The following is an 18,041-nucleotide window of genomic DNA, read 5'->3' as shown; positions in this document are numbered from 1 at the left end:
AGGGATGAGAGGCAGTGCCGAGGTGTGAAAGCAGCATCTCACTACTCAGAGCCCTCCCGCACGTACAGACACCCCCGTCTCGTTCCCAAATGTCCCCCCACCCACCGCAGACTCTCATTGGCTGGGTAGGGCAGGCTGAGAACGGGTAGAAATCAGTGCACATCCCATAAAGGCTCCATCCCAGTCCTCTCTGGGATGGGCAGGCTGCCCTTCGGGGACACCCTCTCCCCCTCGGCCAGTTTGGGGAGCGGGGCGGGAGGACGGTGGAGGTCTGGGTGTCCCTGCTGTCATTTGAGTGCCACACAGAGCAGGTTGGGCCCGTGGCTCAGGCTGGAGAGTTTTTCGGGTGGTCGCTGCTCCCTTGGGTGCTTGCCCCCGTGCCCAGTTGGGTGCCACCAGCCGTGGGTGGGGATGCGGAGAGAGCAACTGGAGGCCTTGTAAATCGCTGGCAACGTCGTCGTATTTATATATACAGAGCTTGTGCTTTTAATTTTTCAATAAATCTATCAGGTTAGAAAAAAAGCTGCGTTTGTGGGGGTGTCTTGGGGGCCGGGTCAGGAGGAGATAAGGAGGTGAGGGGCAGGGATGGCTGCGGGGCACCCCAGCACCGGCACGGCAGGTGGGGGTGCGGTGGCCATAGGCATCGTGGCTGATGCTCCGTCCTGGCCCGGGCCCGGTCCCGGTCCCGATCCCGATCCCGATCCCGATCCCGATCCCGATCCCGGTCCCCATCCACGGCCACGACCATCCCCGGCCCCGCTGCGGCCCAGCAGGGGGTGCCCGCGCTGCATAAATTATGACAATGAGCACCACCCTCCGCCGCTCTGATTGGCCGCCCGCCGCGGGCTATGCAAATACGGGAGAGGGCGGGGTTTATGCTAACGACCTCCCGTCCCCCTCTCGGATTGGCGGGAAGCCGCCGGGATGCTAATGAGGGCGCTGGCCCCGCCCCCCGCCGCCGGCGGCCCGCGCTATTGTCCGGCGGGGCCGGGCCGGGGCCGCCGTGCGGAGCCGCCCAGCGCCGGGTGAGGGGCGGCGGGGCCGGGCCGGGCCCTCCCTGCAGGTGAGCAGCCGCGGGGCAGCTGTTGCATGCGCGGGGCGGGGGGTGCCCCTCCAGCGGTGCCTCCGGGCCAGATGTGCCCCTCCCCAGCTGTGTCCCGGGGGGCAGCCGCGGCTGGCTCGGGGCGTGGGGCCAGGGCGGCGCGGCTGCTCCCCGCAAATCGCCGGCTGCAGCGGGAGGGAAGGTGGGGGCCCCGGGGCACCGCTGGAGGCACCGCTGGATGCGCAGCTGGGGGCCCCATCCCGGGGGCCGTGTTCAGTGCCCGTCTCCGGCGCTGCTGAGCCCGGCTCCGGCGGGGCTGGCTCGCAGCTGGGACCCGGTTGGGGTCCCTGGGCGGAGGGCGGCGCGGGGGGGGTGACCCCCAGCCCCGCCGGGGTCCCCACGGCCTAGGGGATGCGCGGGGAGGATGCAGGACGTGCCGCTTCTTGCCAACACGTGTCGTGCCCACGCCGCCCCACGCCACCAGCGCCTTCGTGGCCCCGAGGAAACTTGTCGTAACTTTTCTTATTCCGGTGCTTCCTCCCCCCTCCCGGGGCTGAATCTGCCGCCCGGCTTGTGTGCAGGCCGTGCAGCCGGAGGATTTCGGGATGGTTTCATCAGGCTGGCGTTGCCAGGGCTGCGAAGGGCGGCACAAAGCCAAGCGTGAGGTTAGAATCATAGAATCATGGGATGGTTTGGGTTGGAAGGGACCCTAAAGATCATCTTGTTCCAAGGGTGCGGGACACGAGGCCGTGGCGCTGCCTGCGGCTCCTCCGAGGAAGTTGCGAGAGCTGCCTTCGACCTCAGTTCCTTGTTTCGTTTAAGGGGCGGCTGTGTTCCTTAAAGTCAGCGGGTGCCGGCCGGGTGTCGCGGGTTTCCCGTGCTCTACAGCACCCTTTCGAAGTGATCCGGGCAGGGATGTTGTAAGGGCTCCCCGGAGAGCGTAGCAGTCGATGCGCTGTTTACCCAAATCCAGCTGGTGCTGGTTAACCCCCCTACACGCTCCCGGCTGCTCGGGGCCAGCTACTCCCCCCCCGTGTCCCCCGCCGCCTCCCCCTGCCCCGCGCTAATAAGGGATCTGAGTGCCACCGGCGGTGGCAGCTCTCTCCAGACGGGGATTAAGGCCGCCCTTCACGGGCATTACGGCCATCGGCAGCCCCTGGCTCCCGCAGGCACGTTGGGGTTCAGCCCTGGGTGCTCACCCACAGCTTCCCAGGGCAGGTCCCGCAGATGCCGATGTCCCCAGGGAGGACAGGGCCCTACATTGGGAACAGGAGGTGTCGTGTGCTGGGGAGGAGGCAGGAAAGCGGCCGCGGGAGCAGCTCCCCATCCCGCCGTGGGGCTTTGCTTGGGTGTAAGCGATGGAGAGACGCTGCCGCCGCGGGGTTTCGGTGCCTCGCCGTGGGGACGTGCCGGTGCGGGGAAGCTGGGGGGGACGTGGCCCCTCCAGGCAGAGGAACTGGGGGGATGCGTGGGCTTTAGAGGGATGGTGCAGGACGAGGCGTGCGTGCTTTCAGAGAACGAGGAGGGTTTGTCGGGCTCTTCTTCGCTATGATGGTTTCTCTCTCGTTTTAATGGGAAATAGCACGAACTAAGAATGCAGCGTTTCCGCTTCTCTGCCCTCTTTCATGCTCATAAAACAAGACTTTGTGGGCTTTTAAAAAAGGGTTTCTAACCCAGGAATTCCTCCCTCCTGGAGTGCAGACACCCCCTCGCCAAGTTTCAGCCCGAGGCTGTTCTTCTGGCGTCCTTCAACCCCCTTCCAAAAAAAAAAAAAAGAGATGCTTTTGGATGGCAGCACTGACATTCCGCTCCTGCTTAGGGGCTCGGATAAAAAGGGGAGTGTGGGGATGCTGCAAGACACCCATGCACCCAAAACCAGCCCTCCTCTGCAGTTTGCCAGCGCCAGACATCGCCCCTTGCCTGCTTTTAACCTCACTTCTTCGACATTCTTTCAGAAAAATGTATATTTTTAAACCAAAAAAACAGTGGTCGGAGGTCTTGGGCTGCAGGCGCTGCCTGCTCACCCTTTTGGGGTGCTGGGGTGTAGGTCCCTGAGGATTGTGGGTGCTTGGGATGTTTGGGAGATCGGGTGCTCTCTGCAGCTGAGTTTGGGTTTAGAAAAATAAAATCTCCATTCCTTGGCCCGGTAGGGGGGTTAAAGCCCCCGCTGCATCACTCTGGGGGACGAGACCTCCCGGACCAGGGATGGAGATTTTATTTTGGGTCACGGTGACAATTATTCCCTCTCACATCGCAGGGATGGAGGTGGGGGTTGCAGAGCCGCCTGCTCTGCCCAAGGCTGATGAGGCAGCGAAGGCAGAGTGACAGCAGCGCTGTCCCCCACCTCGCACCCCATCCCCGCTCCGTGTCACCGAGCAAGCCCTGGGGCAGAGGATGCGACGTCTCCTCCGCTGTCACCGCCGATAAAACCCAGAGAGGTGACGGAGGGGCTTTGGCCTCGACTGCACTGCTGTGGTTCTGCCTCACACGTGCAATGAGTTGGGTGGTCTCAGCCCCACCACCTCCCTGTCCCACGGGGGTTGGCAGGGCAGAAAACAGGACAGGGACAGGATCACTGTGGTGGAGGGTGAAGCTGCCTGTGGAAGGGATCAGGGATTAGGAGCCAAGGGCAGGGACAGGCAGAGACCTGGCAGCACTCATCACTGCCCTGAGCAACCCCTTCCTCGCCTGAGCGTCTCCACCTCCGGGGCACAGTTCGGGACAGCCCTGAGGGTCTCGAGCAGAGCAGAGTTCAAGGGTAAAAGACTTTTTCTAGCTGAGGCTTTTAAATTTCTTTTTAGCTCTTTGTCTGATTGCCTTGTTGAAAAATCCTGGCTTTCAAAGAGCAAGATAAAAATAAATAAATAAATATATATATAATACACACACACGTACACACTTGGGATTGTTTGCATTTGCTTTGTGGTTCCTGCATACGCAGCCACATCATCTTTCAAGCTTTTCTGTGCTACCATAACGGCAAGGAACCCGCTTAAAGGGGGAAAAAAAATGCCAAGATTTTTCTCTCTCACCACCGTGACCATCGGCAGAGGGACTTTCTGGGAAAGCCATAAACATGGCTGGATTTGCAAGCAGATCCTGCAGCCTGCGGGCAGTGCAGCCCGGGGGCACACTGCCCAGAACGGGGGTGACAGCCGATGGGGTGCGGGTTAGGCTTGATCCAGGCACCAGCCTGCCAAAACCGAATAGGAAATATTTTAACCCTTTTCGCCCCGAGAGAACAGGACCCACAGGCTCCTTCACCCACCGCCCACCCCCTGGGACCCACCCCGGGGCTGGTGTTTGGGGCTCCTCGTTTCTCAGGGATGCTGCAGGGCTCGAGGCGGGTTGGGGACACTGTGATGTGCTGCTTCTCTGGGCCAGGATGTGGATCAGGGCTCAGGGCTGGAAACATCCAACCCAGGAGAGAGGCTAAAGCCAAAATGGCTTTTTAGCTGCATTGAGAAGCCGCAGAGCTTGAAGCATCCCATGGACAACCCCGTCCTCCCTGGTGGCAGCACCCTGGCGGCAGGAGAAGCTGTGGAGCATCTCCAGATGCAGAGAGTGGAGTTGCCCGGCTAATGTACAGGGAGCAAACCTCCTGCAAACTCCCTGGAAGTTTTGCAAGACCCTAAGGGATGCTTTGGGGTTTGCTCCCTGCCCATAAAGCCCCGAGGATGCTGGCAGGGCTGGGAGCGCGCTGCTGCCGGTGCAAGGATGATGCCCGAGGACCTTGGTTTTGGGGGGGGCACCAGAAAATAACCCCAAAACCCCCACTAACAGCAGGATTTAAGCCAGGGGATTCGCAGATCTGAGGCTTCGGTGTGGATTGGCTGACTTTCCCCGGAGCGTGTGGGTGCCGTGGGTTTGCGCCTCATCGCTGAGCCAGCGGCACCTCTCAACTAAATACACCCACCCCAGGGACCGGGACCGTGCCGTGGGTTCGTTAGCAGCCAGCAGCTTGCGCAAGCTCCCCTTTCGCGTGCCACTAATTACACAGTAACGAGCTGGATTAATTACCCGCCTGCAAATGTGCCAGGACTCACCAGGGTGACTGGTTATGGCTGCGAGCAGCATCTTGGGGTGGGGCCCAGGTGGACCCCCCCTCCTTGGAAATCCGGGATATGGGCTTGCCCGGATTTCCAAGGAGGGAGGGTCCGCCTGGCTGAATTTTGGGGCTGTATGACTGAATTTTGGGGCTGCTTGTCCTCCTGGAGGACCTTCATCCCAATGGCTTTTGGATGGGGCAGCTGCCGATGGTCCCAAGGATCCCACGTGCCCCCCATTTTACTTTGGCGTTTTGCTCCAAATTGGATTTAAAAAAAAAAATTAAAAAAAAAAGGTTTTCATGAAAAGAGGAGGGTTCGGCCCCCACCGTGCAGGGCCTGCTGGGGTTAAAAAATTTGTGGTCGCCTGCAAATTTGCAGGAAGCACCCGAGCATCGTTTCCTACTTCTGCAAAAACCCAGCTACGCCACAGGCGCAGGAGGGTTTTGGGGTGCTTGGGGAGATGCTGCCTCGGGGACCCCCAATGGGGTCACAGTGACGGGGATGTCGGTACGGGGTGAGTGCATCCCTCGTGGGGCTGGTTGCTCCTCCCTGCTCCGGCATTGGGTTGGGGATGCAGTGGGGTAGCTGCTGGTGATGCTGGCGCAGTGCTCGGTACCGGCACGTGGGCAGCTGCCGCCTCCAGCACCCCGTGACCAAAATTGGGTTGTGGGGGGGCTCAGAGCCAGCCGAGGGGACGTTGCTGGGAAATCCCCGTGGCTTTTCTTGCTTCCCTGCCCCGCGGTGGGGTTTTCGGCATCCGGTGTCTCTTGAGGCACCGCTGCGGCTCTGGCAACCCCGGGATGCCAAGGGGCGAGGCGAGGGCGAGCTCCTGCTTTTACGTCATCGGTGGAATGAGTGTGCCAGGCCTCTGCCGTGATCCCTCTCGCTGTCAGCCCCCCAGAGTTGGAGGGGTCTCGGGGTGCTCCTGCATGGTCCTGCACCGTGATGGCACAGCTGATGGTCCCCAGGCTGTCGCTGCCCGACTGCGGTGATGTCTGGAGGGTGCCAGCGTGGGCTGGGAGGCTCCATCCCTATGGGAATGTCTGGGGACCATCGTGGTCATGGGGGATGCGGCAGCTCTGACTTGGTGGTGCCGATGGTGGGGTGCAGGGGAGGGGAGCGGCCCGAGGGTGTCACCCACTGTCATGGGGGTTGCGAGGGGGACCTCGAACAGAGCCCGCTGGGTCCCTCTGAGCAGCCCCCTCCCTCTCCCTCGGCCCCGCCAGCCCGCCGCGGCGATGCTGTGACCTACATTCGCGGCAAGGAGGTCCCCAGCCCGCCACTGCCACCGGGCATGGAGCGGCACAAGTGACAAGGACGCCGCGCCCGCGGGCCATGGCCAGCCGGGCACCATGGCTGCACTGGACACAAACAGAGATGACGCGCTGGGAGGGAGAGGAGGAGGAGGAGGAGGAAGACGACAACGACTTTGAAAGGCAGATGGACGGGGTCATTGGCCTGGGGGAGGATGCTGGGAGCCCACCGTGGGGTGAGTCTTCCCCTCCCCACTGCCCAGAGACCCTTATGGGGGGGTCCCGGGGGTCCCAGGAGCCGCTGGAGCAGTGGGGAGCTGCAAGGGGGCCAGGGGGCACCGGCTGGCTGGCGGCAGCCCCGTGGCGGTGGTGTTTTGCAGGAGGTGGCGAGGACCTGGAGGAGGCGTCCCCGGCAGAGCAGGGTCGCTGGCACCTGCAGCGGGACCTGGCAGAGGAGGATGAAGAGCGGGGCAGCTCCAGGGGGGACGAGGGGCCCTGGGGGGCAGAGAGCGACGGGGAGCCCTACCCTGAGCTCTCCTACGAGGGCCAGTGGGGCTCGGGGTCCAGTGGCAGCCCCAAGGCGTTGCGAGACAACCAGGCTGCCCGCCAGCCCTACGGCTGCAGCACGGACGGTAGTGACACCTCGGGGCTGTCAGACACCAGCCCCGGCCCCGCCACCCCGCTCCCTCGTCCCCAAGGCTGGGGCGTTACTGGGGACACTGGCAGGGGACACGGGCAGGACTGGACCCCGAGCCAGAACCTTCTGCTACACCTTTCCGACGACACCAGCATCAAGCCTGTCTCTGAGCTGACTGGGATGGAGCTGCCGGCCCCTGGCACTGCTGGATTGTCACCCACCGGGGAGTCCTGGGCTGCTGGGACCCCCCCTGCACCCCAGCAGCACCACAGGTCCGGGATGCCCAAGAAAGCAGCACCCACGGTGCTGCGCCCCAAGCCCGGCCGGCGGTCGCCGTCCCTGAGCCCCCGCTGGCGGCACGCGGGTGGTAAGGGGCCGCGGGACCCCTCGGGTTTGGGCACTGGCACGGCCGATGGCACCCAGTACGGCCGAGGGCGGCTCAACCACCCCCTGCCCGACCTCTCCAAGGTGGAGGCGCGGGTGAAGTTCGACCAGAGCTACCGGCCGCCGCGGAGCCGAGCCCTCCCTGCTCGCCCCAGGGCCCCGGGCGGCCCCGTCGGCTTCAAGTCCCCGGCCGAAATCGTCCGGGAGGTGCTGCTGAGCAGCGGGGACGGGGTCCCCCCACAGCCCCCCACCGCTGCCGGGGTGCCGCAGGAGTTCAGGTCCCCCAAGCAAGCGACCGAGCTGGTGCAGCAGCTCCAGGTAACGCCCAGCTCCCCCAGTTCAGCCAGAGAGGCCTTACTGGGAGGGTCTCTGGGGTGAGGGGGACCAGGGGGTGCAGGTGAAATAGAGATGTCAGCAGTCACATGAGTTGGCCCTCTGTCACCAGTGGGGGGGGTATGGGACGGGTCACCCCTTCCCAATCCTGTGCAGGGGCTGGTGAGGAGGGAAGGAGCAGGGAGGGATGCAGGTGGCACCCAGGGCTGGAGGGAGGGATACTTGGGATGCCTGTGTCCCCCCGGGATGCTCGTGTCCCCACAGGATGCTCACACCTCCGCGATGCTTGTCCCCTGGGATGCCCTCTTGTCCCCTGCGAGGAGAGGGTCTCCCCCATGCAAGGAAACGGAGGCCGCACCTGCACCAGATGGGCTGAGTGCTTTGGGGGGCAGGTTTCTGCACCCCAGGGTGCCCATCGCCCATGGGACCCTGCGCAATGACGCCTCCCTCCGCACCACGTCCCCCTTTGCCTCCCACCCCTTGGGCATCCTCCGAGCCCCCGTCCCTGCGCCGGTGCCGTCACCTGCTGCCATCGTGTCCCCTCCCCGCAGGACGACTACCACAAGCTGCTGACCAAGTACGCCGAGGCCGAGAACACCATCGACCAGCTGCGCCTGGGTGCCAGGGTGGGTGCTGGGGTGGCAGGGGCTGTGGGGGGGGGATCCCCGCTCTGCACCCCCCTCCCCTGGCCCTGTTCTTCCTCCTTCCGGGGAGCTGCGGTCGAGCAAACCCAGCCCAGGGAGGGCGGTGAGGCTGCAGCAGCACTGGCAGCAAAGCTGGGGCCCTCCGTGCCCCCGCCCCCAGCGGGCTCTCCTCTGTGCCAGGGAGGTGGCTGAGCCGAAACGGCCCCGAAATGGTGGGGGCGGCTGCAGAGCATGTCACTGCAATGGCAGGACAGCAGGCGGAAGTGTGCCCTGGTGTCACCATCACTGCCTCCCGCCCCGCACCGCTGCATGGGTGGGGAAACTGAGGCAGGCTCAGGAAACTGAGCACTGGCTGTGCCCTCCGCCCGGGCTGTGACCCCCCTGCCTGCCTGCTGTCCCTATGGGGATGGGTGCTTTGGGGTGGGCGGTGCTGGGGTCAGGGTGCAGGGTGGGTGCCCTGAATCCCCTCTCCCTGCCCCCAGGTGAGCCTGTACGCTGACCCGCCACAGCCCAGCCGCAGCCTCACAGTGGGCACCGTGGGCACCAGCTGCAGGGTGATGGCCCTCAGCATCCCGCAGGCCAGGACGGCGGCTTTCAGCACGCTCCCGGCCCCGCCGTCCTCGCCAGGTGGAGGTGGGTTGAACCGTGTATCCCTGTCCGGCTCATCACCCTCCTGCTCCCGTGTTTTTGGGAGGTGTTCAGCCGAGACCCCATACCCACAGCTTCCCCGTGGTGCGGGGGTACCAGTGCTGGGGGGAGGTCCCCAGCATCGCCTTGTCCTCATGTTTTCTTGCAGCTCCAGCACCAGGACCATCAGACCAGGGGGGGTCACCCTGGCCTTCTTCCCCCCCTCCACCCAGGGGGGACTGCCCCACCTGCCCGGGGTTGTGCTGCTGCCCGGGGACCCAGCTGACACGGACACTGGGGGGGCAGACCCGCAAGCTGCAGGCACAGGCAAGGCCCGGGGTGGCATGTGGGGTGGGGGGCACTGCGGGGGGGCTGCAGCAGGGCTGGGCTCAGCTCTTTCCATCCCGGTCAGGTGGAATCCTTTGAAGGCTGGATCAGAGCAGGGAGCCCCACACCCCGGGAGCAACTCCAGGTGCGTCAGCCCCTTCCCGACACCCCAGCCCGGGGATGCACAGGGGGTGTGGGGGGGACTGGGGGCCGAGCCGGTGGGATCGAACATCACCACCTTTGTGCCGCAGAGGTTCCAGAAGCTGAAGGATGCGCAGGGTGCGCTGGAGCGGGCGTACCTGCGAGCCCGGCAGCAGCACCCGGGGGTCTCCGGGGACTTTGATCCCGATCGGTAGGTGCTTGACCCCCCTTGCCCCCTCCCCACCAGCGAAACCCCAGGTGCTGCTGCCACCCCGTGCCGCGGGGTTCAGTGTCTCCCCGGCACTGAGGGTCACTGTCTTGCAGCGTGGTGGAAGGGGAGATTTTCCGCCTGGGGCTGCGCCTGGAGGAGCTGAAGGAGCGGCTGGAACCAGGAGCCGGGCGGATGCTCCCCCTGCAGCACCCAGCCCAGCCCCGCTCCCCTCTGGCCCCTTCCCCACCTCCAGCCCCTTCCCCACCTCCAGCCCCTTCCCCACCACCGGCCCCTTCCCCACCACCGGCTGCCCACTCCCCGTGCCCTGAGGTGAGCTGGGCAAGGCTGCAGAGAGTGGTCGGGGCTGGGGGGTGCAAAGATGCTGGAGTGGGGGCACCCTGCTGCAGCATGGGGGGTTGTCATGCTTCTCTGTCCCCCCTTTTGCTGTGCCCTGCAGAGCCCCATGTTGATGGAGGGTCCGCAGGGCACAACGAGGGACAGTGAGGTGGTGACAGGGGGGCTGCCCCAGCCCCTCTGGCACAAGCAGCTCCGAGTGGAGAAGGATTTCGGTGACCTGCTGGCGCAGTGAGTGCCCTTGTGGTGGGGTGGGGGAGCACGTGGGCAGAGAGCGGCTCCCCAAAACCACTAACTGCCTGCGGGTCCCCCGCAGGTACAAGCACTTCAAGTCCTTGCCGGAATCACTGAGCCTGGAGCAGCTGAGCCTGGCAGAGAGCGGGTCCCAAGAGGAGGCAGATGGACCTGCAGCAGGGGACGGTGACCCCAGCAATATCCCCTGCAGGACACAGTCACTAGAGGAAGGGGCTGACCTCCAGACCTTCCCCTTGTAAGTGTTGTAGGAGGGCAAGTCTCCCAGGCAAGGCGAGTGGAAGGTTTTACTTCGCTGGCATTGATAGGCTTCAGAGTTAACAGCCTCCATGAGAGAGCTGGCTGCACCCTGGCATTTCTCCATGTTTGGGGTTGCTCTGCCTCGTTGCTCATGCTCTGTCCTCTCCCCTCAGGCACCCCCCGGAGAGGAGAACCACACCACTGCCCCCCGGGGAGCCCCCATGGCCAGGGGGCTCACAGGGCCGCCTGTCCCCGACCACTGCTGTGAAGCCACCAGCCACAGCCAAGCCCCTGCTGGGGCTCCCCGACCCACCACGGGTGCCCCTGTCCCGCCATAGCAGCAGGGTGGGCAGCGCTGCCCCCCAGCACCGGCCCCACAAGGTGAGTCCCCTGAGACTGCGCATCCCCATCTGCCCGCACCCCCAGACCCTGCCCGGGGGGTCCTGGGCACCAATCCTGCTCTTCCCGATGCTTCTGCAGGAGCAGCGCATTGTGTCACCGGAGACAGACAGCGGCTTCGTGGGCTCGGAGGCCAGCAGGGTGTCACCCCCCGTGCAGACCCCTGAGCACCAGCCCTCCTGCACCGGGTATGGTGAGGGGGTCCCTGCCCTCGCTGGGGAAGTGGGGATTTGGGGACACGGGCTGTCTGCTCTGTCTGGGGGGATTTGGGGCATCAAAGGGGAGCAGGGATGGGGGAAGAGGTGGGGAGCAGGGACAAGATGCTCGGGGGGGGAGGTTTGGAGATGAGTGGGTGACCCACAGCCGGGGGATGAGCCGTGGGGGTTGCCTACATGACCCCATCCCATCCCCAGGACCCCTGGCTTGCTGGGACCCTCCATCCCCGTCCCCACGACCCTCCATCCTCTGCAGAAGAGAGATGTGACCCTGCTTCCCTCTGAGCCGGCACTGATGGGCATCTACCCCGCGGGCAGGCAGGGGGGCATGGGGGGGCCCCGACTGCCCCCCAGCACCCCCTCGCAGAGCAGCTCCCCCCCCCGCTGGGCCGAGAGCGCGGGCAGCGAGGTGGGACCCGACGGTAACGGCGGTGAGTAGGCAGCGTTTTGGGGAGGGACGTGTCCCTGGGGAGAGAGATTTGGAGGGGGCCCCCACTCTGTGGGTGGAAGAGGGTCTGGTGAATGGGGGCGCCCCCCCACCCTTGTTGATTCTGGTCTCCCAGGTCTCTCCTGGGTGGGGGACACCCCCGCTTTCCATACCGCCGACCTCGGCTCACCGTGCCCCCCCTCCTCCCCAGCTCACACGGACTCGGAGGAGGAAGGCAGGAGCTGCGCCAGCGCCGGCGGCCACCCCCTCGCCATGGCCAGGGACCCGGCCAGCACCCCCCTGTCCCCCGAACCACCGTCCTCCACCCCACTGTCCCCCAACCCACCATCCCTCGTCTCAGCTCGCTGCAACCTGCTGGGCTCCCGTCTGGAGCGTGAGTGAGTGTCCGTGTTCCCCCACCCCCCCAAAACTGGGCTGAGCACCCCCTGAGTGACACAGGGACCCCACAGAGCAAAGTCTCCAAAGGCACCAGCACCTTCCACTGGGCAGCAGCAGATTTTCCCTTCCCAGAGAGCCAGGTCTGAGCTGGGGCTGAGTCCTCCACACTCACGACACGTGTGGCCTGGCTGAGGCTGGACCCCCGCCCGGACAAGCCCCTGGCTTAGTTTTGGGGGGTGTCACAGCATGAGCTGTTGGGTCCTGGCCAGTGGGGATGGGGACAGGCGCGGATTCCAGGGAGGGACAGCACTGTTGGGAGCTTTGCTGGCTGCCGGCGCCCCTCACTGTGGCATCTGTCCTGCGGCAGCCAGGCCATACGGGCGCTGCAGGACGAGGTGTGGCGGCTGCGGCGGAGGCTGGAGGAGAGCCTGCACCGCTCCCGCAGCTATCCCCAGGGAAAAGCCACCCCGGCCAGGAGGCAGCCTGTGGCCAGCGGACCATCGTCCCCCAAGGACACTGCACCCTTGGGGTAGGTGGCAGGAGGGACCTGGGGGCAGATGGCAGCAGCCACCCCTCCTTTGGGGCAGCACCATGTCCTCTGAGTGCAGGGACACCCCCAGCCCCAGCATGTCCCATTTCTACTGCAACTGGGGACAATTTGGGCTGGGGGGACACCGGAACCTGACTGTGCCAGGGTGGTGGGTCGGGGGGGGGCCTGAGGGGACACAGGGGTCTGGGTGGTGACGGTGGCTCCATCCCCTCCGCAGGGAGCTGAGCCCCCCAGCACGGGGCAGAGCAGCCCCTGGGGTCGCACCCATGAGGAGGGGGAGGTCGGCATCGCTGCCGCGGGACAGACCAGAGCTGGACCTCAGTAAGTGGGACCCCACCGGGTGGGGACGGAGGGGGTGGTGGTGTCACGCTCCTCTCTGCACGCTGCTGCCCCTTCCCCAAAGGGAGCTGGTGCTGGTGGGGCTGCAGGACCACGGGGGCTGGGCAGGTCCCGGTGGTCCCGGGGACCCAGCACCGCTCAGCCGGGGGCCAGATCCTGCAGCTCTGGGGCTCGGACCCACCAGATCCCACCTCGCTCCCCTCTCCTCTGCTGCAGCCTCCGAGTCGGACCCCTCACCTGCTGGGCCCCGGGCCACCCCCTCCCCACAGAAGAGCCCTGGGAGCCCCCCGGGTGTGGTGACATTTCGGGGACAGTACACAGGTGGGTGCCAGCAGCGGTCGGTGCCAGGGGCCCACCCCCGCCTTGGGGTCCCCGGCTGCACTCACGCTGGGTTTTGGCAGGGACACGGTACCAGGTGGGAGCACCGCGCACCGCCCCGGCACCCCGAGAAGAGCTGGGCACCCCGGGCTGCCCCCAGTGCCGCGGGAGCAGGACGCCGTCGGGTGAGTGGCCCCCGGCCCCCGTTTTGCAGATCACCCCCATTTTGAAGAGCAACCCTTTGCAGACTCCTCTTTTGCAGACCCCCCACTTTTGCAGACCCCCCACTTTTGCAGACCCCCTTTTCAGACCCCCCCTTGCAGGGGAAGGCCTCCACCTCCTGTCCCAGCTGCTCCCCCAAACCACTCTGCTCTTCCCAAACCACCTTTGCTTGATCTGCCGTGGGCATTCCTGGCCACGCTCGCTCCTCTCTCCGTAGCCGGCTTCTGGGCAGGCGATGCCACACGGCAGCCCCGGCACAGCACCCCGAGGAGGACGCGCTGCCCCACTTGCCAGGCACCCATGGGTGCCCCCACGCCCGGTGGCAGGGACGGAGCAGCACACGGTGGGTGCTTGGCACTGCTCATCCCTGTGCGGGGCTGGAGTGGGGGGACAGGGAACAACCCTCGAACCCCTGACACGGCGCTGGCACACTGCTTGGGGACACGAGTGACAGCTAGCAGTGCCATCACCCACTCCCCATGGGCACAGGTGTTCCCACCCAGCAGTGCCAGCCCAGCATGGCATTGGGGGGGCTCACCTGAGGCTGCTGCACCCCGCCAGGGACATCTAACCGCCTTCCTCCCCACAGCAGAGTGTGGTCCTGGTGGCACATCCCCCCCAGGCTCCCGCGCTGGTCCCCGAGCCAAGCAGCTGGAGCAGCCCCAAGTTTGGTACTTGGCCCCCAGCCCTGGTGCCACCGCCGCCGTCGGCTGCCTCACACCCGTCCCCCTCGTGCCTTGCGCGCCCGCTGTGCTGTAAGGATGCTCTGCGGTCGGGGGGGGGTGAGGGGGGGTCACCATCTCCCCAGGGACCCTCTGGTTTGCCCATGGAGCCCAGGCAGCAGCCGGCTGGGAGTGGGGTCATGCAGCCCCCGGCTCCTTTGGTGGGGGGGGTCTGCATGGGGGTGAGTGCTGGGGGTTGGAGATGGGTGAATTGGGCCAGAGGGATGAAAAACAAGGCAGGGTGGAGGTGCAGAGCCCCGGAGGGGCGCAGCCCATGGAGCAAAACCAAGCCCGTGTCCCCTTCTTCTTCCCAGCTACTGCTCCCCAGCAGTACCTACCTCAGCCCTGGCCCTGGCCGGGGTCCCCCTCCAACACGTCGCGGGGCACCGGCGGGTAGAGCATCCCCCCCGGCCGCCCGCCGCTGCCCGCCGCCGCCACCTGTCCCTGGACCTCGAGGAGCTGGAGGAGCTGAACCGGGAGCTGAGCCGGGCCATGGAGGCCACGCAGAGCGTGAGGCTCACCACCACCCGCGTGAGCCGGGCGCTGGCTGCCGAGCTGAGCCGAGCGCGGGACCTGCGGGGCTCCTGCCTCTTCTGAGGGTCCCGCCAGCACCTGCCAGACCCCCCTGCTCTTGGAAGTGGCATGAGGAGGAGGATGGTCCCCCCCATCAGCATCCCTGCACTGGATGCTCTGTGCCACATCCGAGGGCACCAGGTCTGGAGGCATCTCCACAGGGTCCTGCACTGCTCCCACCTCCATCCACTTGCCCTACACGTCCTGCATGGCTTGTCCGTCTGTCCGTCCGTTTTCAGGACCAGCCAAGCTGCAGGAGAGGGGACGAGATGCGGGCAGGGATCTCTCGAGACCTGCACCATCCCACGGCACCCCGGGGTGTGGGCACAGCCCTGCAAGGAGGGCACCATCCCCTGGGACCCATGGGGCGGCCCCGTGTGCCCCAGGGCTGATGGCGCCCCGAGCTGAGCACTCCTGGGGATGGTCCGACTTTGTGTAGGTCCTACTGCAACCGTCGGCAGCTGCGTTTACCTCCGTGCCTGCGTGGGCAGAAACGCCCACGGTTCCCTCTTCAACCCCTTTCCCAACCTTTAGGCAGCCGCGGCGGGGGGCTCCGTGCCCAGGGCTCAACCTCTGTGCCCCCTCTGCTCTGCCCTTGAACTTGAACCGAGCCATGTCCTTCCTGGGAAAGCTCTTCTTTTTGTGGTTTTATGTGAATTATTTTTTTTTCTCCAAGGTAGCTAGCAAGCAGCGGAATCACTCTTTTTTAAGGTTGATATATAATATGTGTGTGTGTGTGTACGGTTTTAATTTCCAGCGTAATCCTTAGGGCATTCGTGGGGGTTTTTTGGCCATCCCTGGATGTGGCTGCCCACGGTGTCATCCAGGCAGAAAAAAAAAAAAGGATTTGGGTTTTTTCTTGGGGTTCCCAGGAGATTGGGGCTGGTGGAGGAAAATTCACCCCGTGAGACCGAGGCAGGGGCAGGATCGGGCCCCGAGGGCTCTGCAGACCCCCCCTGTACGTATCTCCGGGCGGGTTTGTCATGAGTTAATGTCTATTTTTTTAGGGAAATGGCTGTGGTTGGAGCAGCCTTTGGAGGTCATCGTGCCTTGGAGGTGGGTGCTCTGCACCCCAAAAACCCCGGGGGGACCCTCCGGCTTCACCCACTGGCACTGGGGGTCCCACATGGCACCGGCACCCTGTTCCCCGGGGATGGGTCCAGCCAAATCCCCCCCTCCATCCCCGAGCATCTCTGCCTGCAGTGCCCCCGGCTGTGTTTATATGTAGGACCTACCTAAAGTGCCCATCATCAAATTTATTTATTTTTGAGTATTTTTTTGTGTTGTACGAAGACCCACTTTTGGAGGGGAGCGGGTGGCAATCGCCAACACCCCCAGCAAGTTACTCAGGTCTCAAGTCCCCCCCCAAGCGCTTGCAAAGCCACTGAGCCCAGATCCTGCCACCGGCCCGGGAGGGGGGGCTGGGGGGATTTTAAAGAAGATTTACGTGTCTCTGGCTGCAGCTGCTCGTACCTGTGCCCCAAGCGAGGTGGTGGGACGGGTCACGGCCGTGCTGGACGCTGTGACCCCCCCCCAACCCCAGTGCAGCTGGTGCCAGTGGGCAGCGTGCAGCCGTGTCTAATTATCCCAAATGCAATAGCCAGGAGCAAAGATGACTTTTTTTTTGTTCGTTTTCCCCCACACCTCCTATTTTGTAATAACCAGCAGAGCCATTTGGATGGTATTTTGTACTAAGAGAATCGCCTATTTTTGAACGAAATAAACGCCGTTGGTCGACTCGTGGGTTTTTCTTCCTTTTCGAAGCCGTTTCTCGGGTGAGTTTTGGCACCACCACACCAGGACCTGTCCCTAGGGGGTGTCCGGGGTTGGGGGAGAATATTCCCCCACGCCTTTCCCCCGCCTGCCTGGCCCCCAGCAAGCGGCACGGCACAGCCCCAGTTGCACTGGGGATGGAGATCGCTTTTATTTAGTCACTCGAGTGCTTTAGTACAGAACAGATATACAGAGATGATACATGTTTGTGCTTCAACACTTTCAAACATTTAGATTCCAGTAATTTCAAGGTAAACAAGTTCCAAGACAGACTAGATTATTATTTTTTTTTTTTAAGTTTTCCTTTTGGATAAATTATTTTTTATATAAATAACTGTAACAGAAAAACAAAAATAACAATGTCCAACATACAAGATCCTGAAGCATTTGCATTGCTAAACCGAGAAGGAACTCAAACGGGGCGGGAGGACCAAGGAGGAATCAACAAATATCAGTGCAATGATACAGCCTTTGCCCTAAAAATATATATTTAACTTTATGGGCAAGGAACAGACGGGGAGGGAAAGGGGGGGGGGCTAACCACCAACGAGGCAAGAAAGAGATTTGGGGGAAGGAAAAGGGGGTCACAGCCTTTAGAGGGAGAGAACAAAACAATGGACCCCAAAATATTGCAGTGCATCTAACGGCGGGGGGCTGGGGGGGGGGGGGCAATCCTTGGGTGTAAAAATAAAAAAAAAAAAGACAACTAAAATCAGAGGTTTGGTTAAATCACTATACACCAAGCTTGTAAGAACGTCACGAGACACAGTCATTAATATACACAGAGTCCGGAGGGGAGAGCCCGGAGCAGGGGGGTCTCGGGGCGACGGCACGCTCGGGAACGCTTCACCAAGGGACGACGGGAGCGGGGGCACCGGGCGGCCACGGGGACGGATGGAGGGGGCGGTGGGGGAGATAGAGAGATATATATATATAAAAATTAAACGTTTATTTTTTATATATATATGCATTTTAAGGAATACCCAGAGACGGGGAGCGGCAGCACGAGCCAACAGGCCCATCTCCGAGTTTTGACCATTTTGGTCCCTTTTCACATGGAAGTTGCTGCAGCGTGAAGCATCCCGGGTGCACAACCCCCCCCCCGCACACCCCAAACCCCGCACCAGATGTTGGCGTGCACATCTGGCAGGACCCCCCGCCACCCCGAAAGACAAGGGACAGGGGACAGCGGCGGGGATTCTCCGGCCGAGAGCGAGCCTGGCAGAGGTGGTGGTCCATGGTGGGCATGTCCGTCTGTCCATCCGTCCACACGGGATTCCCAACGAGGAGCGAAACTTTGGGAAAAAGGGTTTTTTTCCCTGTTTTTTTGTCACCATCATTCGCTAGCAATGGGCAGATGGGTTACTCAGCAATGGGTGCTTCGGATAGCTGCAGCTACAAATATATAGATAAATTTTTTTTCTTTTCCTCTTTTTAAACACAATGCATCGGTTTTCTTAATATATATGTATTTTTTTTCCGGCTGTTGTTCCCCTCCCTGTGGATAAAATGAGATGGGGAAGGCAGGGGGAGGGGAGGGGTCAACACAAGAACAAGAGAGAAAGCTGGGCCGGGGCTGGGTGCGGGATCGCACCCCGTGCCGGGCACCC

Source organism: Tauraco erythrolophus, chromosome 22 (assembly GCF_009769465.1).
Source record: "Tauraco erythrolophus isolate bTauEry1 chromosome 22, bTauEry1.pri, whole genome shotgun sequence".
NCBI lineage: Eukaryota > Metazoa > Chordata > Aves > Musophagiformes > Musophagidae > Tauraco > Tauraco erythrolophus.
The sequence above is the reverse complement of the archived record's forward strand: the minus strand, read 5'-3'. Positions refer to the sequence as shown.